Source organism: Megascapheus bottae, chromosome 2, assembly GCF_031878675.1.
Source record: "Megascapheus bottae isolate mThoBot1 chromosome 2, mThoBot2.hap1, whole genome shotgun sequence".
In the NCBI taxonomy this organism is placed as follows: domain Eukaryota; kingdom Metazoa; phylum Chordata; class Mammalia; order Rodentia; family Geomyidae; genus Megascapheus; species Megascapheus bottae.
This window is the reverse complement of record NC_143510.1, coordinates 83,041,084-83,064,992: the sequence shown is the minus strand read 5'-3', so window position 1 is coordinate 83,064,992 and position 23,909 is coordinate 83,041,084. Positions and strand designations below refer to the sequence as shown.

The window sequence follows — 23,909 nt, the reverse complement described above, 5'->3', positions numbered from 1 at the left end:
ACACAAAAAATCAAAGAAAGTCTGGATAAGTGGGACTGCATTAAACTGCAGAGCTTCTGTATGGCAAAGGACATAGCTAGCAACCTAACTAGAAAGCTTACAATCTGGGAGAAGATCTTCACTAACCACACAACGGACAAAGGCCTCATATCTAAAATATTTCAACAGCTCAAAAAATTGAATCACTCCAAAATTAATCTCCAAAGAAACAACCATTCCATTAAAAGATGGGCCAAAGAATTAAAGAGAGTCTTATCTGAAGAAGAAATAATCATCTATAGACACATGAAGAAATGCTCAACAACTCTGACTATAAAAGAAATTCAAGTCAAAACAACGCTAAGATTCCACCTCACTCCAGTTAGAATGGCAAGGATCAAGAAATCTAATAACAACAGATGCTGGAGGGGATGTGGCCAGGAGGGATCACTACTACACTGTTGGTAGGAGTACAAACTCATTCAACCACTATGGAAAGAGGTATGGTGGCTCCTCAAAAGACTAAACAAAGAGCTCCCCTATGACCCAGCAATTCCATTACTTGGCATTTTCCCAATTGTCCAGAAACAAGGACATACTAAATCCACTAGCACAACAATGTTCATTGCAGCACTATTTACCATAGCAAAGATATGGAACCTTCCCGGCCCTCAGTTGATGAGTGGATCAACAAGACGTGTTATTTATACACAATGGAATTCTATGCTGCTGTCAGGAAGAATGCCATTGTCCCATTTGTAAGGAAATGGAAAGACTTAGAAAAAATCATATTAAGTGAAGTAAGCCAGAATCAAAGGAACATAGGCTCAGTGGTTTCCCTCATTTGTCATAATCAGTAGAAACCTTGGACTCTCCTAGCAGAGATTTACAATAGAACAAAATCTAGATACATAGGCCACATAGTATGACGCTAAATGAAAGGACCTCCAGGATATAGAAACAAAAGCCATATAATGAGTGTTTGTTGCCCTTACTGTACTATGTTATCTCTCCTCTCTTTTGCTGTCCCTTGGTTATCTCATATTGTTACAGTATTTCACCTTGTTATCTGATATATTGTATATATGCTTATTTGGTTATTTAAAATAGGATAGGGAAGGGAGTAAATCAAGATGAGGGGAGGGAGTGGTGGGAGGGAAATGGGGACCAAGACATGAGAAAGGATATCAATGTTTGTGAGGTAATGCACCATCTATCTGGTGAATATAATGTAACACGTCTATCAATTACAATAAAAAATATATGAAAAAAAATAAGAGTGAAATTAGTCACCCCAAGAAAACATAAAAGGAAAAGGCAACCAGTCTAAAACAAGTAAGGATATCAGGATTCCCCTGTCTGAGTCAGAGAAAAGAGAATTTCACAAATGAGATGATGAGAAGAGCTGGAATATTTAGAGATGGTGAGTTGAAAATCAAGGGAGCCAAGAGGAGCAAAACCCATAATTGCAGTCATTCCAGGCCACACACACACACACACACACACACACACACACACACACACACACACGTATGTATGGATGTATGTATTAGTCTGGACTGTAAATTCTGACGTGTAAATAAAAACAAGGAATCAAATATCACAAATAATTATTGAAATGGTGTCAAATAAAGATGAGTGGTCCATTTAATAAAATGAGGAGTGAAATTCTTCCCAACTCCGGACCGGCGAGCTCAGCTATGTGGGTACCTTGTCACCATCCACAACCACATTTGCTCATTTGCACAATCAGACCTCTTTTTACAAATAAGCTGTCTCCCTGGGAGACTATAAAGCACAGAAAAGGATTGACTATTAACCTAACTTTTTGTTGCACATGTAAAATGAAGTCAATATATAGTTAAGGTAATTTAGGTATCATGGATAAAAATCTCTGCCTCTTTGTCTCCCTGCGTATCTCTCTCATTCTTTCTTTCCTCTCCATTTTATGAAGAAAACATTTCAAAGAACTGACAACACATAGTTTTCATAAAGAGATCTTCCTTATTTATGGGTCCAATAGTCTTTTAAAAAATTTTTTGCCAGTCCTGGGCTTGAACTCAGGGCCTGAGCACTGTCCTTCGACTTTCTCAGGGCTGGAGCTCCACCACTTGAGCCACAGCACCATTTCTGGCTTTTTTTTTTTTTTTACCAAGGAATCGAAACCTTGTCTTTGTGTATGCTAGGTAAGCACTCTACCACTAGGCCAAACTCCCAGCCCCAGTCCAGTAGTCTTTTAACCCCCAGTAATTCATGTAATTTGAAAAATAGAAAGAAGTGAAAGAAAACAGAGAAAAAAAGGAGAGGGTCTAAAATTTGAAGAAAATTGAATTCCCCTTCTTAACCATGCATGTATCCATTATCAGCAACTGTCTTCAACATTCACTCAGCAAATGTGTAGATTCCTTTCTCTATACTAAGCCCAAGCGAACTACATTCCTGTGAATATGATTTGATACATAAAGCATTTCTCTCTCTCATTCTCTCACTTTCTCTTAAACTCCCAATTCTGAATGTTGCTGACCACTCTATCTCAAATTTTTCCTTCCCACCCCAAAGCAAATACAAATTCAGTTCACTCTAGGACCTGGGGTTGGCTCTGGGATTGAAGTGGGTTTGGATTGGATGTGTTGTGTGAGCTACAGAAGATGAGAAAGAAGCACACTGACGTGATCTTGTATTAGTCAGGAAAAATTCTAAGAAACTCTTTTCAAGGAGAGAGGCAGCAAGAGGATTTTTTTTCTCCTCTATTAGACTTACATAACTTGTAAAATAACAGGTTGCCATTTTAGAAGAGTTGGTGTTGGCATGCTATTATCATGAAAATTACACAAAACTATCCTTTTTAGAAAATATTACTTCAGGTTTTAAGTTAAATTTTGATGCCAAATACAGATGACTAGTTGGTTTGTACAATTATCGCCTTTTTTCTTAGAAGTAAGGGCAAAACCTCAAAACATACCACAGCAAAATGGCTATTTCTGTCATTGGCTCATGGGGAAGGACATTCATAAACCTTTGGAAATTAGCATCCTCAGGAAAATCTATTTGAAAAAAGTCACAAGGAAGTTATTAACTAGAGTTAAGACACTCACAAGAGATATTATTAATGATCTCAAAATTTCAAGTGCACTTAACTATCACTTTTCAAGCCTCATTATTGATGACTTAGAGAATATTAAATTATTCTACAGTAGTTACTTGGCTAGAGATCAAATGAAAAACAAAGAAAAGAGCTTAAGTTCTAGGTAATTCCATAATTCTTCAGACAACGCAATTACAAAGTTAGAATCATTAGCCTTTCTGTCTCCCCTATCACCACATCTACTGGTGGCTCATAGAGTTGGTTTCTTCTCATTGTTAATTATTCTTTGTTTCTCTTCCAGATGCTGACACAGTAAAGAGCAAAGTCAGGAAAACCCTCCAAGTCTTGTTTTTTTCCAATAGTGGTTCAGGAAGTTCAGTTTCATTTCAGATTGAAACAGACATTTTCAAGAACACTAGGTTTTTATGTGCCATCCCTCAAAGACTTTTCTTTTTTCTTTCCCATATATTTTTATGGTAATTAATAGAAGGGTTACATTATATTCACCAGATAGATGGTATATTACTCCACATACATTGATACCCTTTCTCTTGTCTTGGTCCCCATTTCCCTTCCCCACCCCACCCTTCATCTTGTTTTCCCCCCTTCCCTATCCGATTTCAAATAACCAGATATGCATATATACAATATATCAGATAACAAGGTGAAATTCTGTAACAATATGAGATAGCCAAGGGACAGCAAAAGAGAGGAGAGATAACATAGTACAGTAAGGACAACAATCACTCATTATATGGCTTTTGCTTCTATATCCTGGAGGTCCTGTCATTTAGCATCATACTATGTGGCCTTATGTATCTAGATTTTGTTCTATTGTAAATCTCTGCTAGGAGAGCCCAAGGTTTCTACTGATTATGATAAATGATGGAAACCATTGAGCTTATGTTTCTTTGATTCTGGCTTACTTCACTTAATATGATTTTTTTCTAAGTCCTCAAAGACTTTTCTACAAGAGTCAGGAGCCTTTTCTTTCCCACTCAATCATTTCAGCTTGACACTAGGAAAAAGCTACTTTCACATTTTTTTGTTATTGTTAATGTCTTCTTTAATAAGTGAGTTTCATCATGATGTTGGGTCAAAAGTGTGTGTGTGTGTGTGTGTGTGCGGGTGAAATATATATATATATATATCACATTGATACTAGATTTCACACACTTAAATAAGATTATACACATCATTTAGATAATTTATTTTGCCTTTTCAGATGTATGCAATTTCTCTTTTTTCATTTCTCAGCAGTAATGTATGTTGTTACCTAGGACTGTTCCCTTCAGAACCTGAAGCTGAACAAATATTTGACAAGTGCCCACTACACATAGAGCATCCTGCTGTGAGTAGCAGAGGCTCAGGTGAAAAGGTGAACTTGAGGCATCCCTCACTTTCAGAGTGCTCTGGACATGAAACTGAGCCACTCTGGGCCATTTCGATAGTCTTTATTAAAAGTGGGACTTAGCCTAGGTAGCAGGGAGCCTAGGAAGCAGAGAAGAGTGTGCTACTAAACTTGATATGATGGAATGAGGGGAAGAGCAATGGAAGGTTCCACTGGTGATGAATAAGTTGAAATTAATTAAACAAATGCCCCTTCTGCAGTGATTACAACACATAAGGGCTTTGTTTTTTCATATATTTTTATTGTAATTAATAGAAGGGTTACATTATATTTGTATGTGTATTACTTCACATACATTGATACCCTTTCTCGTGTCTTGGTCCCCATTTCCCTCCCCTCACTCCAGCCCCTCATCTTTTTCCTCCCTTCCCTATCCGACTTCAAATAACCAAATACGCATATATACAATATACCAGATAACCAGGAGAAATTCTGTAACAAAATGAGATAGCCAAGGGACAGCAAAAGAGAGGAGAGATAACATAGTACATTAACGACAATAATCACTCATTATATGGCTTTTGTTTCTATATCCTGGAGGTCCTTTCATTTAGCGTCATTCTATATGGCCTTGTGAATCTATATTTTGTTCTATTGTAAATCTATGCTAGGAGAGCCCAAGGTTTCTACTGACAAAGAATTAGAGAATCTTCTCTGAAGAAGAAATAAGAATGGTCTATAGACACATGAAGAAATGCTCGACATCCCTGGCCATAAAAGAAATGCATATCAAATCAACTCTAAGATTCCACCTCACTCCAGTTAGAATGGCCAGGATCAAGAAATCTAATGAGAACAGATGCTGGAGGGGATATGGCCAGGAGGGAACACTATTATACTGTTGGTGGGAGTGCAAACTCGTTCAACCACTATGGAAAGCAGTATGGCAGTGCCTCAAAAGACTAAACATAGAGCTCCCCTATGATCCAGCAATTCCACTACTTGGCATTTACCCAATCATCCAGAAACAAAGACATACTAAATCCACTAGCACAACAATGTTCATTGCAGCACTATTTACCATAGCAAAGTTATGGAACCAACCTAGATGTCCCTCAGTTGATGAGTAAATCAACAAGATGTGGTATTTATACACAATGGAATTCTATGCTGCTGTCAGAAAGAATGACATTGCCCCATTTGTAAGGAAATGGAAAGACTAAGAAAAAATCATATTAAGTGAAGTAAGCCAGACTCAAAGGAACTTAGGCTCAATGGTTTCCCACATAAGGGCTTTGTACATGGTTTTCCATCTTTCAACATTTCTTAGAAGGAGGCAGGTGAGGCTTGAAGAGATTCCACAACTTCAGTTAACCTGAACATGACAGACTTGAGATTCCAAGTTCATATTTCCATTTCTATGGTGGCATCTGTATTATCTGTTAATGTTTCTAGGTCCTCTACCATGTCTGGCAGGACTCTTGAGTGTGCTCTCTACTCATCAAGATATGGCAAACCATTTGCTGTGGCTTTTCTCATCCCATGTTCTATGTGGCCAATGTCATGGCTATAACATAGTCAGTGTTTTTTGAAACTTATTTCCATAAGCTCAGCATTCCTCTTACCCATAAAGCGTAACACTCAATGAATAGATCACATCCACTGGTAGTTAGAGTATTCACTTCCATGCTAATCAGTTCCCTCATTCAGAACATGATAAAGAACTATTTTTTTTCTTCTGCAGAAGAGAGTAAATGATTCTTTTCAGAGAAATTATCCTAGATTGGAAATGTCTTAAGAACTTGCCCTAGGATGTGTTGTAGGGATTATATAGCAACTGTTGTAGGGAATCACAGAAGGAGACAGTAAATATACATGAGACTGAGTTACTTCTGAGATACTTGAGCATAGAAGGGAGAGAAAATGAGAGGGAGTATAGGTAGTGAGGCAACTTTCGTCTCATGACAAGAGGCACAACTCTTGTCACGTTCCCTCAACAACATGGTGCCAGAGGCAATCTTTGTATTGCATTCGGTGTCATAAAGAGTCTAGAGATGATTTAATGTATGCAGGAGGATGTGCATAGGTATTAAGTAGATGCTATGCTATTTTATATAACATATAAGCATCTGTGGGTTTGATATATGCTGAGCGGATGGAGGGGCAGATCCTGGGACCAATGTCTAGGAACCGGAGGGATAAGAGGGACAAATGTATTTTACAAATAAAGAAACTAGAATTCAAAAAGATTAAGCAACTTGGCTATAATCTGGCCTTCTGTAAGTAGGGAGAGAGATGTGCACCTAAGGTTCAAAGGCTCCATTCTTTCTCTGAGTATTAGCCCTTTTCTGGACAATAAGATCCATGAATCTTCTTTTGTATTCTCCCACATTGGCCTGACGAATTGTCTACTGGGGAGACTGAAGTGACCTTTACTGGGACCGCAGGAGGCAACATGTGTGGGAAGTTTGGGCCATGTTCAAGTTCTTTTGGCTTCAAGCCAACTGGCATTGGAGAGTTAGCAACTTCTGGATGTCTCTCCAGGAGCTTGTCCTTTCAGTCTCTGCTTTGGCATGAGACTCTGCGTCCATCAATTCTAAAATGCACCCGAGAGTTTGAATAATGATGATCCAGAGAGGGTTGTCATATAAGTCTGAGCGAAGCCTGGGAAGAGGTGGCCAGGAAGATGAGCCTTTGAAAGTCTCATAGCATGGAGAACAGTGAGAATAATGACAGAGGAATAACAGTTGGGCAAAATGAATGACAATTAGAGAACAGAAGAAACAAGGAATGATTACTAGGTAAAATGAGCATTATGTAAAAGGAGAGAAGAAGGAAAAGGAGAAAGTAAGTAAAGGACATACAGTTGACTGAAACAGATAATAATGTTCCCAAGTAACACAAAATGGAATGGAAACAGCTGCTATGAGAGAGTGAAGATAATGAGGAGAAAAGAAAGAAAGGAGAAAATAGGAAGGAATGGGGAAAGATGGAAGAGAGAGAAAAGTATTTCATCCCCGTTTGGAACCTATACCTCAGAACACATTTACTCATGTTCAGGTCTCACACTGCCATCCCCTTAAAGTCCTGGACAAAACCTTGCAGGTTCTTCATCTTGCAGTGCACATGACAACAGCTTCCTTCTCAAGTCTCATGAAAATTACATGCAGTGATGGGTGTAGAACTCTAGCCCAGTTCCTGGAATGTGACATTCATATAATAACTTCTAAGCATTATTCTTCCTTAACCCAAAGACATACGGCAGGGCTGATGCAAAGCCCGCAGGGCCTCACACGCCTCAGAGGCCACGAACAGCTCCCTGAAGAAGTTCAAAATGCATTCTGGAAAAGAAAATATTCTGCAACCAAAAAAAACTCAGATCATTTCTAGAACCCTATCCAAACCAAACTTTCTTGAAGGTCATAACGTGTTCTGAGGTTTCATTCCACTATTTTTCACTTATACACTCCTTCATCCCGCAAGGGCTGAGCTAGTTCAACATAGCCAAATACCACAAGGAGAAAGAAGCCCAAACTCCTTTTTCCCTGAATGCTCTTCCAGCCCAACAGAGAGGTGAAAGCTCTGGAAAGCTCCAGGAAGGCAGCAGCCCCAGCAGGCATCTTTTCAGAGGAGTTTCAAGGGAATTGGGGGCTACGTAGACCACAACCAGCATCAACTCCCCTGTTCATCGGATGGAAAAGTCCGAGTGCTAGGATCTTCCCAAGCGTTTTTGCTTGATACCTAAGGATCTGCATTTCAAACAAGATAGTGATGCTCTGGACTGGGCACTACAGATTGAGAACCAGTAGGCCTGTAAGGATTCATGTTTTCTAGTGGCCAGAGTAATGATCTGAGTTAGTAATAGAATTGGAAGCCACTGTAAAGAAAAGGGTGAAGATGAGTGTCAGAGATCCCTGACACCTATCATGGATTTCAGATTATTTCCTAGCATTTTAAGGAGCTGGGAAAGAAGAGCTAGAAAAAGCTAAGGGGGGCAGGAAGGATAGCCTAGTGGTAGAGTGCTTGTCTAGCATTCACAAAGCCCTCGGTTCAATTCCTCCGTACCACATACACAGAAGAAGCCAAAAGTGGTACTGTGGCTCATGTGGCAGACCACTAGTCTTGAGGAACAAGTGTGCAAGGATGGTTCAAGCCCCAGGTCTGTCCCCCCCCCCAAAAAAAAATACATGGTAGCTAATGGTATACTATTTATTCTGAAAGCCCTAAAGAGGAAGAATTCAAGTTGCCTGGGACACATAGTCCCTTTTCCTTTTTATTTGTGCAAAACAGCATTGGGCCTTTTCCTCCACAGTAGATAACTAATTAGTATTTATTACCTGAATCAAAGGAGGAACTTATATGTGCATTGTAATAACATAATATTCATGGAGTATTGGCTTTATATAGATGATTTTTAAAGGAATATAGCCTACTTATTATTGACTGATTTACCATTATTTTTATGCACCAGGATCTCTGTACATAATGAACTCTCTGTTCACTGAAGTGTTTGCCCAAATCCCTTTATCTTGTTATTGGTTCCTTAGCCCCCCTCCCATAGACAAATGGCTTGCAATGGTATTTTATAGGGAGATTATGAAAATTTAAACTATTCCCCCATTATGGAACCACAGATGTATTCATCGCTAACATCTGTCTCTTGTTTTAAAAGTCCTTCTACCTGTCCTTCAGTCTGTCTTCCCTTTTGTACACTCAGGCAATTCAATTTACTGATAGTGTCCTTTCCTCCTAAATCTTGAGCTTTTGCCTCTTGTCTGATTCTTGTTGTCAGAAATCAAGAAAGAGGGAGAGTAGGGGGAAAGACACAGAGAAAGAGAAACAGAGAAAGTAGACTCTACTATGCAACATCACATCTCCTGTCTTCTCTAAATCTGCTTGTAGTTTTTGCTCTTTTTCTCTCTGAGTTCCAGGGCAAGTTCTTGGAAATCCAGGCCACCCCTTACTGATTTCATTTCCTCCTTTCATCACCCATGGCAGGCTGGCCTCCAGCCACCTCTCCACTTACTCTGTTCTTGTTAGGGTCAGGATGACCTCTGTCTTTACAGCTCAACACACCTTACCTTACTCGACCTTCCTAACACATTTGGTATGAGAGACCATTCTTTCTGTGTGAATGCCTTTCTGTTGAATTGACCCACCTTCCAACTGTCTCCCACGCACAACTCTGGTCAGCTATCCTGTGAGCCTTTCAGGATCCAAGTGTCAAAACTGAACTCTGTCTTTCCCTCCAAACCAAACTATCCTCTCCAGTTTCTTGTTCGTGACAACATCACCATCATTCCCAATCCTACCCAAACCAGAAACTTTGAAGTATAAGTCAATCTTTCTTTGTTTTCTGTCCAGATCCAACTGTTATCTAAGTCATACCGCCTTGATTTCCTTAGAAACTCTAGGATTCTTCTGTGTCTCTTCTCTTCATTCCTGCTGCCATTTATTTATTTTAAGGATATTACAACATTCACTTGAATTTTTGCAGTAGTTTAAGCAGTAGGAACACTAAATAATCTTTCTTAAAAGTTGAAGGTAGCAACAAAGTATAGTAGTTAAGGGGACAGACTGTCTAGGTTTAAATTTAAGTGTAACCTTTTGCCAATTAGGTGCTATTGAGTGATTCATTTGCCTTCTCTGTGTCTCATGGGTTTTGTTTTGGCTCTAAAATGAGAAGTATAAACTTTCTAATCAGTTTTTCTGGTATTAATTTCTGTATGTTATACAGAACAGAGCCCTGAGAAACAGGAAATATTCATCCATGTTCCTTACTTTTGTCACTTAATTCTACATATTAAAACATTGAAAAGCATTTTAAAACAACAAGATCAATGTGATTAAATCAGTCCTTCAAACCAATTGTATAGCATAGTCAGCAGAGTCATCAAATGTTGTTTATTTCTCTCAGGGCTCCTTTGTTTTTGTACTATACAATGCAAACCATGAACTCTTAAATTTCTAAAATCCTTAAGTGTTTTATCTGTGCTTACTATATCCTTACCCTTCCTCTATGCCATGTATACTCCTATTCATGATTCAAGTTCCTTACACCAAGTGGGAGAAAAACATATGAGAAGGGGTATCAATTTTCAAGAAGTAATGTACACACTACCTAATGAATGTAACTATAACCCCTCTATATGTCACCCCAACAACAAAATGCAATTACAAACAATTCTTTACACCATCTTTGAAGTCTGATGATTTTATATCACCCCCAAATAGAGAAAAAGCACTAGTAACTTCTAGATAACTTACATAATATTTATCTTACACATTCTTGAGTACTGATATGTAGGCGTGTGAATATACACATATCTATCATGCTATCTTGCATTTACATATTTATGCATGTATCTCTTCCTCTAAAACGTAATTCACTGACTTATCTCAGAGTAGGTAAGTGTTGCAAATAATATACCTTATAACAAATATTTTATATTTCTTTATGCCTCATCATTTACAAAATGATGTCAGAATTCAGGATAGCATTGGGTTTGTCAAGCTGACCAAGAGAGTATGATAAAAGCATTGTTTTAGAATTTTTAAGTCCAAGTCTTAGGAGAACTGGCAGATTCTGTTTTATCCCTGCTTTAAAGCAAATGCTGTATAAGAATTCAGAACAAAATCAATGCAACAGTGACATTAACTAAATACTATGCTGGACATGAACTTTACAGCTTGGGGAAGAAAAGAGTTGGGGGAGAGAACGTAGAAGAAAACAAGGGAGGGGTAATACTGTTAGAAAATAAATGTACTCATTATCTTACTTATGTAACTGTAACCACTCTGTACATCACCTTTACAATTAAAAATTTCAAAAGAAAAATAAAAAAGAATCCAATGACACAGATAGTTCATGCTGCAAGGAAGCAAGAGCTTACCAATAACTGAGGATGCAAGAGCAATCAAATAGGGCTGTTGCCTCCACATCTTCTTCCCTATCACCACCTAGGGGGAAGATCTCAGCCCTGCATCAGTTACTCTGCTCTTTCTTTTGACACCTCACTTTACCAGGGTGTACTGAGGAGTGTCATGCTTTTGGTACTGAAAGTTACACATCTCAGGAATCCTTCAGTTCTGAGCAATGGGGTAAATACAGTAGGCCACTCTCCCTTCCTCATAGCTGTCACTGTTAACTTGGGTCTCGGGATCTTTGGGGTGGGCCATTCAGCTGCTGCCCCCCAGATCTCTAAATTGGAAAATGATACTTATTACTTCCAAGGGTAATTTCCGTAGAGAGCAAAGATTCACTCTCTTTTCTACTTCCCACTTCCACTTATGCTTAGCCACACAGTCCAGAACAGCTTGCCAGAGGTTATACAATGAACCCAACTAATACAATGAAGATTTTCCCCCAAGTTACATAACATACATTCCCTGTAATTATACAATTCCCAGTGAAATGAAAGCCCAAATGCTAAGCCCCAAATAAAGTCCCTTTTGAAAACTCAAAGTACAAAAAAATAAATACATAAAATGAAAAATTCTATCCTCTCCAACTTATTTATCCCCTCAATCTCAGCCAGACAATATTGGCCTTCCTTTGGCATCTCCTGAGCTATGTCCCTCAGTAACTGCTTAAGTTCCTCTACCAGTAAGGGACAGAACTTCTGACTACATCATCCATCATCACATGCAGGTCTTCCTATGAATTCATGATTTCTGAACCTCTCCTATGGGTAACATACAGTGTTGTCAACCTCAAACCATTATGGACACATGCCGGTAACTGAGAGAAGAATACTAAAGGAGCAGCAGGGAGGGGGAGTGGACAAGGTGGCAACTTGAAAGATTATTACCACCTAACTGAATGAGAAATGGTCAGATTTCATGGACGTGTTTTAGGTTGGGACTCTTCAATGTCAATGACTCTAACAAACTGGCCATCCCCCACAAAACACATGTTGAAATTTAATTGCCATATTAAGAGTTGATTAGACAATGAGGTCTCTGCCATTGTGAATGGCTCAGTTATCAGTGCTTTAGTTATAGTGTGAGAGAGTTCTGAACTGCTAGTCCAATGGGTAAGTTCTACCTAAATTTTTTTCTGACATAACACAGCACAAAGGCCCTCCCCAGATACCAGCCCCATATTCTCAGATTACCAAGCCTCCAAAACCATGAGCCAAGTAAACATCCAATGTTTATACATTTCCCAACCTGTGGTATTTTGCTATAGCAACAGAAAATAAGTGAAGACAATGATTACTCATTTCCTGTTGCTGGAAGTCTATAAAATTTCTCCTTATATTTCAACTGTTTCTTGTGTCCATTTCTTGCATCCAGACAATGCTTATTGACATGACTTTCTTAGACAATATCTTATTAGGGAAGATAATTTTCCGTACATTCAGTATCCTATTCATGCAGATCCCCAAAATATCTTAAGTAGATTGAAGAAGCTATCAATAAAGCTCACATTAAATGTGGTAAGACTATGAACTCAGGGAACATAACTGGGTAAATATGAAGATACAACATGATTTTTTAAACTTTAATGACTAACTTGCCCTTTTACTCAATTTATCAACTTTTTAAAATAAGAATAGTAACAGCATTTCTATTTTTAGAAGGGAGTTTCCACAGACATGTACCATGGTATGTTTAGGATTTATTAAATTCTTGACTCTGAAGTATATCTGCCCAGGAGTGTGGCTACCAACCTATAAATATGTAAAACAGATACATTCTAAACAGTAGATCAAAAAACACTAGTTGCTGTGAGGTTTTGTGTTGTCTTAAGCAAAATAAAACTCTAAAATATTTGAGGGATGGCAGTGGAGAAACTGTTGATATGTAGGCAGGGAGTTGAGATCTCATAAACATGGTATTTGTCCCCCAAGTTCACCAACTCATGAAATCTCTCACGAAGAACAGTGTCACAACTGAGTCAGGCTGAAGCCCTTTCTCCTTCATTCACATCTGCCCCAAGTAGAGAACTATGAGCAGCCTGTTCATGGTCTGTACAGAGGCCAAGCTGGAATGTTTAAACAATATTTACTAAAGATTCAGAAATAACAAAAAAGAAGAAAATGTTGTTGCAAGCCAGAATCTTCCTGATCTCTTCACTCTAGGGGAAATCTTAGATGTTCTCTTGTGCCACCTCTATCACCAGTATAAGTCCCTTGCCTTCTAGAACTTATCCTATTGCACAACAGTAAATCAACAATCTGTTACTTCATTGCATCCATTGGATTTTATTCTTTCTCCACTAGAAATTCATACAGAACTTCTTCCATATTGGTATGGTGGATTTCTTTGTGTGTATGTGCTACTCCTGTAGCTTGAACTCAGGGACTGGGCACTGTCCCTGAGCTTTCTTTCTTTTCTTTCGCTTTCTTTCTTTCTTTCTTTCTTTCTTTCTTTCTTTCTTTCTTTCTTTCTTTCTTTCTTTCTTTTTTTCTTTCTTCTTTCTTTTTTGTTCAAGGCTAGCATCCTACAATTTGAGCCATAGCTCTACTTCTAGATTTGTTGGTGATTAATTGGAGATGAAAGTTTCACATGCTTTCCTGGCTGGGCTAGCTCTGAACCACAATCCCCAGATCTCAGCCTCCTGAGAAGCTAGGATCACAGGCATGAGCCACTGGCAGCTATCTTGGTATGATACATAAGTATAATTCTTCTGAATAACACTTTCTCTCTCTTCTATCTTAACACAGAAATAAACTGAAATAATGCAGGAATAAACTGCTGGATAACACAAAAAAAATCAGAAAATTTGAAATACTACCCAGATTTTATGATCACAGCCCCCGAACTTTGTGTCTGCCTTTAGATGGTTCACATCATACTGAAACCACCACCATGTAAAGGTACTTCCTGGGATACCACGTAGGTTCTTGGACATCTAGACCTCAGAGATCAAAACTAAGATAAGAAAGCTTAAGATACACACACACACACATACATATATATAATATATTATTAAATACAAATACATAAATATGTAATACATAATATATACTTCTATAATATATATACTAGATACTCATACATATTTATAGTATATAATACATGTTACATATAATACATATGTATACATAATATATAAACATACATTGATAGAATATATATTTTTACATTATATATATAGTGTAGTTTTGTAAATCATTTGACATTTGAGGCAACCTCTTCCTGAGAAAAACAAGCCTTTCCAAGTGGACATAACCTTCTCTGGAAGTCCCCCCAAAGTCACATGATAGCTGCAGCATTTGAGCGAGGCTTATAGGAAAGCAACAGGTGCAGCCACATCAACACTGACTTTGAGAGGGCTCCATGGTTGGGTTAGTGTTCTACAGTAAATGTCCTAAAATTCCTAATCATCATCCAGGCCCCACAATTCCTGTAGCTGATCTTACTAAATATGGATACAAGTAGAACCAGTAGAGGCCATGGAGTGGTTCATTTTCTTACAATGGTCTTAGGGGAAATGGCAGTAACCATCTTAGGAGTCACTACAATAAATCCCATCAGATGACACAATGGATGTCAAATACAAGGCATCAACAGCCTTTCAGCTCATCAATAGAGAAGCTGCTGCTTCTAGAGGGTTCCAGCTCCATTGTTTTACAGTTTCAGGGATCCCTGACCATCTTTTCTTTAAGGGGAACCATTGCTGTTGGTATGCCTGCCATAGGATAGGTCAGCATTGGTCTCCTGACCAGCACATTCTCCGATAGCACCACCCACCCTCCAGAGTCTGATCCACCTTCCCTGGCCTTTCCTCTCTCTCCTGTGTGCACTGGGATCTTGCATTTAAAAAAAGAGAAGGCAAACTCTATCAAAGGAATTTCCAAAGAACAGGTGCTTGGAAAACTACAGAGGAGGCAAATGGAAAAATGGAAATTTATAAAGAACATTTTTGTTATAAAATAAATTCCATAATTCTGGTAGAAAGATGAACACTTGAAAGGCCATGCTGGAGTGATTGTGCAGCTGGAAGCAAAGGCAAGTAGAATGGAGAGAGAAAGAATAGTGGAGGGGTGGGAAAGAGACATTAAATGCACAGCTGTGGGAAAAGAACCTGGAAATAATGGATGAAAAATCCAACGGAGGAGTGAGGTGACACAACAAGATGCATAATGGGCCAGTGACACAGTTATTTAGTGCCTTTATTCTCTACTCAAGGAGTTTTAATTTGCTACTCAGAATTTTGATGTGCTGACATGTGGTGCCCAAGGAAAGGAACATGTTGTTCAAGCTCAGGGTCATTGAAACTGCATTTTGAGGCTTTTCCAAGTAGAGCAAATGGAGTCCACCTCTGGCAAGATGCACTCTTATATTCATGTGCAGTTATTGTCCAGGCCCTGTGGATGCTCAGTTGTTTGGGAATTCTCTTTCTACTGGAAGATTTTAAAAGGGAGAGAAAGATCTTACAAACTATAACCCAGATGCAAACTGAGCCCCCAGGGGTGGGGGTCACATCAGATGGGAAATATGAATTTAGTGTGTGTGGGGGGGAGGAAAACAAAACATCTGAACACTTGGAGAAAATTTGAAAACAGAACCATCTGTTACATAATCAGATCCAGTTGACTCTTATACTTTGTACCACCAGCTGCCGTCAAAAAAGAGATTATGAAACCTTGAAATAAATGCTTCAGTAAGCCTACTTTCTTGCTTCAGGGTGAACTTGGGGCAGAGCTGCGAGACTGTTAGGGATGAGATGCTGGTGTCCTTATGTAAGCAAGCTTTCTTTCTGGGTATATGTCTCCCTTTCAACTTGGTCACCCTCAGTGGACGTGGAAATGACCCTCAGCCCAGACGTGAAGTTGGGAAGGAGCAAAAGATGTAGTCTCCATGGCATCCTTGTCTCTTTCCTGTGGATTATGACTTTTATTCCCACCTCTTTCACTATCCTTTCCCCATCTGCTCAATGCCCCAAATGGCAAGACAAGCCCACAAAGACATGAAAAGAGAAATTACAGCCAGGACTGAAATGAGTTAGCATCCTATGGCTCTTCTATTTATTTCTCACTGCCCAACTAACAGAAAAGGGGAACTATTGGGATAGAGAAGCCATCAACAGAGTCTTAGTGATAGGACAGAGCAAAAGAAAAGAGACCTTCTTTCTATTCTTACCTTTCAACTTTTCTGATATCTTTGGTCTATCTGTAGTTCTCAGTATTTTCAATGGTGTTACGTTAACGAGGACTTGCTCATTTTGATAAGTGAACTATTTTTGGATATGGGCAAATATACAAGGTTCATGTTGACCGGATAACAAGATCCATGGGAATCTTCAGTGCAAAGTTTGACTCAAGTTTGATTCCTGGCAAAAACTCTTTTCCTGTTCTTTCTTCTCTTCTCTTCTCCTTTCTTCCATTTGCTTCTCTCCTCTTCTCCTCCCTCTTCTCTTTTTCTCCCATTACTCACATATAGGTGTCTCCAAACATCCTAAACTTCTCTCTACCTTTCCCCTTCCCTGCCTCCTATCTGTGTTTGTCCTGCCTGTTCTTGCCCATCTCATTCTGATCTCCATCCTGCAGCAGGAGAACTCTGGGACAAGCTTGACTTGAATGTCATCTTCCTCTTTAAAACCTAAAATGGCTTCTTTTGAACCTATAACAGAATCAAACTACACTACATGTTTGTGGTCTGCTCCTTATACATACTTCAGCTCATTGGTTTTATTGTCTCTCATGTCCATAGTACTATAGAGACACAGGCCTTCTTGTTTCTCAGCTAAGAAAGGCCAGTGTTACAATCTCCAGCACCAGCCTTCTCTATGCCTAGAATGTCCTCCCCCTGAGCGGTTTCTTTTCTCAAGGTTTCCTCCTTGTGCTGATCAGCCATCAAAGTAGCTGTTACTCATTCCATGCCATCCTGCTTATGTTTGTCACAGTAATATTTAAGGCACGCTGAAATGAGATAGGTTATTTGGTTGTGTATTATCTGCCTCCCTGACTTGAATGAAATGTCACTGGGGCCTGGAAGTGTTTCCCAGTTATTCAATTCTATGCCCATCTTAGGGCTTAAAAATATAATCTTGTGAATTGAATGGTTCATCTGGCTGGGAACTGAAAGAGATTCAAAGCTGAGAACATCACAGACCCTGCCACAGTAGAAAGATTAGTGGTTTTGTAACACTATGCAAACTTGGGTGAATAGATTGGGTTTTTATTTTTAACAGTTATGCATGGATATGTCTGTTAATAAAACTTCTTTTCCTGGATGGCATCAAGCCCATCTTCTCACTGGCAATACCCAGCCATTTCTAAAGTGTACCCATACAACAATGATCTTTGCTTCTTTTGCAGCAATCCAGAATGACTTCTATTTTCCTTCTCATTGGAGACACTGAGACTTAGTGACATTGGCCGATTTCCTATTAGGGACCAGAGATAACGTGAGAACTTCAGCTCTGAGTGCTCTGGCTTCCTGATTTACCAGGCTGTGTATCTCCTTATCATTTATTTCTCATACTACCCCTGGGAGGTCAGAAGGGAAAATCAGGATCCCCATGACATTCAGTGATGTTTTTGGATGACACACATGTGTGCCAACCCTGCTTGGGAAAACCCCACAAGGCTATCCAGATCAAACAGAATCACAAGGGACTTGCCTATGACACACAGAGACAAGAGGGCTCTTCTAGGTTGCCGCTTTGTAGATGGCACACACCAAAGATATACCTATACTGCCTTCAGTATAGGGTACCCAAGTGGAGATTTTAGAGGCTCTCTGACTCTTCTCCATTGTCATCACCTTCTATCTACTGAGTCACCACATAGGGCCATCCTCCAACCCAATGTCATCTCTTCACTTGGGCCACAGTTCATTCTTAGCTGTTGCCAGACTGTTGGAACATGAATCGCTGGACTACTTTTTACTAAGTGGTGTCTGACTGTGGCAAATTATTTAACTTCATCTTGTCATAGTTTCCTAAACCCTAGAATGGGAACAGTAAATGAAACTGACCTTGTAGACAGGGTTCAATTTGTCAATGTGTAACGCACTCATAACAGAGGAAGTATGGGGCGATGAGCTACAATTATTTGTGTTCATAGGTCCTTGACAACCCTGCTTTAAATTGTTAAATCTCCTAATTATTCCTTCTCTAGCTTTGTCTTGAATTCGTTTGCCTGTTATCTAACCCATCAAGAGAAATCTTACTCATACACAATCTAACTGTGGGAGTATATTCCCTGCTTCAAAACCTGTCTTGATCTCTAGCTCAAAAGTGGTAAGAATTCAACACTTCTGCAACACTCACCCCAATCTACCCTTCAATCAAACTGGGATACACCCCTTTCCCTAAGTGTGAGTCATAGCACATATATCTCACTTGCTCTATTCCAACCCTTCTGCTGAATATGGCTTTCCACACATACCCCCTGCTTTTGTTGAGGAGACTAGTACTCAAATCTGAGAGTGCTTTAAATGCCATCATCCCTGTAGTGCTTTCAGTTACTCACCAACAGAAAATAGCCAGATACAGCCTTACAGACACCTGACATCACTTTATTGAGGCTCAGTGCTTAACACCACAGTGAGTGGTACTCAGTATTCAGGAGCCAGAAACTAAGGGGTGTCCTGCCTTCTCTCCTATTCTTACCATTATGTCCAAAACAAATCTAAAAGCTATCTCTTCTGGCTCTCAAATACTTCCAAATGCATCCATTTCTCTTCCTTGGTGGTCACTGGGGCCACCCTCTCTAACCTGGACACGTTCCACTGCCTGTTGACTACAGCACACTTGCCAACAAAGAGTCCCAAGAAACTAAGTGGAGCATGTCACTACTCCATTGCTTCCTATTGCCCTTTAGAGAAAATTCACTTACTTTACTCACCACATTTGCCTTTTCACAGCAGTGTAATGGAAGACGGTAAATATTCAGTGAAAATTTGTTGAATGGCTACTGAATCTAATACTAGGCTAAGCAGTATTCTCAGTCCAGGCCTATCAAATGCCAGTATGAGAATTTGATACACATTTGTGCTTTGACTGATGATCAATTAATGCAATTAATTCATATTAATGCAATAGGAATAATCATATATTAACACAGGAATAATCATGTATTACACACAGGAATAATCATATATTAACACAACAAACACTTTTTTTTCTTTTTTGTTTTGTGGGTCAGCCTGGGTGCTGTCCCTGAGCTCTTCAGCTCAAGGCTACTGCCCTACCATTTTAGAAGAAAAACCAAACAGAAAGAAGTGATGGTTGAAGATATTTCAAGGGTCCAAAGTTTTCTGGGTAACTTCAAGCAAGTGCCCAGACTTTGCTGAATACCATTTCTCACTGGTAGAAAGAAAGGGTAGGCTGGGTGCTGGTGGCAAGCGCTTGTAGTCCTAGCCACTCAGGAGGCTGATATCTGAGGATTGTGATTCAAAGCCAGCCTGGGCAGGAAAGTCCACGAGACTCTTATCTTCAATTAACTACCAGATAACCAGAAGTAGAGCTGTGACTCTAGTGGTAGAGCACTAGCCTTGAGTGAAAGAGCTCAGGAGCTCAGCACCCAGGTGCTAAATTTGAGTCCCATGATGATGGTGGGGGCAGGGGAAGAAGAGAGAAAGGGAGAGGAAGAGGAGGAGAAGGGGAGGGAGGGAGGGAAGGAAGGAGTAGATACTACCCATAGCCCAGATGGTGTGAGTAGAATATAAAGTCACATGTGAGAGGTCTTATCATAAAACTTGTGTTCACAGTGTCTCCACTGGTCGAGAGTGGGGAGTGTGTTCTCCTGTAGGTAGCTGGCAGGATCCAGCTCACATAAATGACAGAGTACATCTTTCCAGAGAGATTGGCCTGTTGCTTTGTCACTCACACTTGGCGCACCCCTCACCACACAGCACTCTGTGCTGACACATGCAGACTCAGACTAGGCTGGCTGGCTGCCTGGTCATGCTGCCCTGCCCTGCCTGTGCATCTGCCCAGCCTCATGGAGATGTCAGTGGGGAGCTGCTCTGACTTCATCTCAGGCACAACCTGACACTGGCGCTGCTTTCACCAGCCAGATGAGGAAACACGTGGGATGAATGAACACAGCCAACTAGGAAAGGAACTGCCATAGGACCGTACTAGGTTCCCAGACACCCCTAACCAGTACTTCAAGGGATTTCTTGGATATACTAAACTTCCTTTCACACACACCCCACTCCAAAGAACTGCCTCTTAGCCAACCCCTCAGGACCAGAAATGAAGGGTTTGAATGCAAGGCAGTCTAATTCACCACTGAGGAATTAATTGCTATACACATAAAAGGCACAGTGGGTACCTTCTAAAGGAGCAAGCTCAGAACTTCAGGTTTGCAGATCAGCAACTTAAACTAACATTCTTTCACAAGTTAAGGATGGAGTGTGTGTCAAGGTTCAGAATATCTATAGATGAAGATTATTCCTGAAAGCAGTGTGTGTGTGTGTGTGTGTGTGTGTGTGTGTGTGTGTGTGCCCAAACATGTTAAGGGAGCTTTGATTCCCTTGTCTTGGGATGTGTGTGCATATGTGCACACATGCTGTATATGCACACATACACATGTATGCACATGTATGCTTATCCTGGGGCTTCAACTCAGGGCCTGGGCACCGTCCCTGAGCTACCACACAGCTGCACTTTCCCCAGATGTCACAGTATCCAACTCTGGATTCCTTACTACATTTTTCTTCTTTCCCTCAGCCAAACTGTCCCGGCTCTTGAGCACAAACTTCTCTCTTACCCTGGCCTCCCTGGCTCAGGGGAGGTTTCCCACAGAGGCACAGTGTGCCTTGCTAGGTAATGTCCAGGTTGTAAAGTACAGACTGTGCTGTGCTGACAGGTGTCTGCCAGGCACTCATAAACTTCCAATGCAGAACATCCTCTCCTTCCCAGGTACATGGTGCAAGGTGCTGATTACAGAGCAAGGAAGATGAGAGACGAGGAGTCCCTGTATTTAACAAGGCACTTGAACTGCAGAACAATGGGAGCTCTGTGGGTTCTTTCTCTGAACTGGAGATTGCTGCTGTCTCCCATCTATCTGGCTACCAGCCACACCTAAGGCACTTTTTGTGACACTCTGATGTACTGACTAAACGAAGTGGATTTCTTCCCTCCTTGAGAAGTGTTTGTCTATGGTAGCATTTAGCAATTGGACACAATCACAGAAAGATATATCCTTGATATGGGAATGTCACAGTGAACAATTAATTTACACCATCAATGTGCATCAATAATGATAATGCAGTAATGACAATAGTATTATGATAATAAAAAGAACAAAAAAGGAGAAAGACAAGCAGAAGTTTGGATGAATGTCAGATCCAACCAGCTCTCAAACTTAGATAACCTTTGGAAATTCCAATATGACGAGTGCCCCTGTTCCCATCAGAGCTCCATACTCCTCTTTCCTGCTAGAGAGTGCTTCTAGCCTTTTCCCCAGCACCACTAGATTCCCTCTGATTGCGATACTCCCCACCAAGGCCATCTCCAAAGCTCGTCTCTGTGATTGATGTCACTGTCATCAGATCTTCCCTTAGGGGCCTCTAAGTCCAGACACACTTCATTGGGTTATGAAATTATGTGGAAGAAAAGCAACACATGTGAGAGACCTGGGGGCAAGTACTCCAGGGTCACAGAGAAAGAGGTGATGCTGTTAACTGTGGAACATACAGATATCCACAAATAAAAAGTTCCATGATGGGTGGGGTCCTAGACTCTGGCAAATTCTCCCCCCCCCCCCCGCCACCATCTTCCCCAGAAGCAGCAATGGTAATGGTAGATTTCCAGTTGCAAGGAACTTCCTTTCTTGTACTTTTAAAAAATTATTGTAAAGTACATAGAAAATTGATATATTTACCTTTTTTTTCATGATAGTACTAGGGCTGGTATTATCCCTTTTTTCATGCTGGTACTTAGCTTTTCCATTCAAGGTTGACTCCCTACCACTTAAGCCATAATTCTAATTCTGACATTTTTTTTTGCAGTTAATTGGAAATAGAAGTCTTGCTTTTCCTGCCTGGACTGGATTCAAATCATGACCCTTTAGACCTCAGCTTTCTGAATATCTAGAACTACAGGCATGGGCCACCAGAACCTGGCCCATTTTAACCATTTTTTTAAAGTGGGCAGCTCAGTAGCTGCCATTCGCTAGAGAACTGTCATGATATCCATCTCAAAGGCCCTTCTCATCTTTTTCAAATTAAACTCTCTCTATATTAAATACTAACTTCTCATTTCCCTTCTCCTTAGCCACCAGCTTCTACTATTGTAACTTTTATGCCTCTGACTTTTACTAATTTAGCACCATATGTAAGTGGAAAATCATATAGTATTTGTACTTTTCCCCACTGATTTTATTTTACTCAATGTGTCTTCAAGTCCCATCCATAATGTAACCTATGTCAGACTTTCCTTCCTTTTCAAGGCTGGGTACTATTTCATTCTATGTACAGACTACATTTTGTTTATTGATGCAGCAGTCCATGAATGCTTGTATTGTTTCTATCTTTGGCTACTGCACTGGCCTTGCTGTCATATAAGCAAAAATAAAAATAAATCGTACAAGGCCGGGAGTTTGGCCTGGTAGTAGAGTGTTTGCCTAGCATACACAAAGACCCAGGTTCGATTCCTCAGTACTACATACATAGAAAAAAGCTGGAAGTGGTGCTGAGGCTAAAGTGGTAGAGTTCTAGCCTTGAGAAAGTCCAAGGACAGTGCTCAAGCCCTGAGCTTAAGCACAGAACTGGAAAAAAAAATCATACTAAACGCCTCCCTCCAGAACCTGACCAGACAGCGCTCCTTGGCAGTGTAGACCTGCCAGCTCTAGACAGAACCAGCAGAGCCTGCCCGAGCCCACAGCCCTCACCCGGCCGTGGCATGGACCTGCCAGCTTCACAGAACCAGAAAATCCAGCAATTTGTGGGTACCTTCGTGGAGAAGTTTCCACTTCTGCTAGCAGAACAGCATTGGGAAGAATCCCCTCCCCTACCAGTCGAGAGCAGCGCCATCTTGACTGCTGGCAAAGACCTGGCCAAACCAACTGGAGCCTGAGAAGTGGTGCTGGCAGTGCCATCATTCAAAAGGGAAAAGGATTTCCCAGAGGCAGCTTAGCCGGAAGTCCACCCCCAGCACTAGCGGAAGTTCCTCCTCCTAGTCGGGGCCACTTGTCCTGGTAAAGAAAGCTACGCGTGACTCCACCGTTTTATTTTTTTTTCTGCCCAATTAAGCAAACTGATCAGAAAAACTGCAAAGCCAAATCACAAGAAAAAAAAGACTTTTTGAAGGGTTTGGATCCCGAATTTAGTAGAGACACAAGTTTCCCCCCACAAAAAAAAAAAAAAACAACCAAACTGAAGAATATCCTTTATTTTTTCTTTCTTTTTTTCCTTTTTTTCTACCCTTTTTCATTTGCATTTTTATGTGTTCTTATTTCTTTTTTTTTGACATTTTACCTACATCTTCTTTTTTTAAATGTTATGATTCTTTCCTTTTTTTTTTCTGCTTTCCTTGTGTCATTGTGGTCATTTCCTAGAAACAGTGACAGCACTGTGTACAAACTG

The 23,909-nt window shown here is 40.2% G+C and overlaps 1 long non-coding RNA gene across 1 annotated transcript in view; it reads right to left on the bottom strand.

The window, feature by feature from the left end:
• Window positions 1–23,363, bottom strand: part of LOC150067430 (uncharacterized) — a 107,710-nt gene extending 84,347 nt beyond the window's left edge. The window contains exon 1 of the long non-coding RNA XR_016539630.1: window positions 23,277–23,363. This is a non-coding gene — a long non-coding RNA (uncharacterized LOC150067430). The remainder of the gene's footprint in view (window positions 1–23,276) is intronic.
• Between the last annotated feature and the right edge of the window lie 546 nt (window positions 23,364–23,909).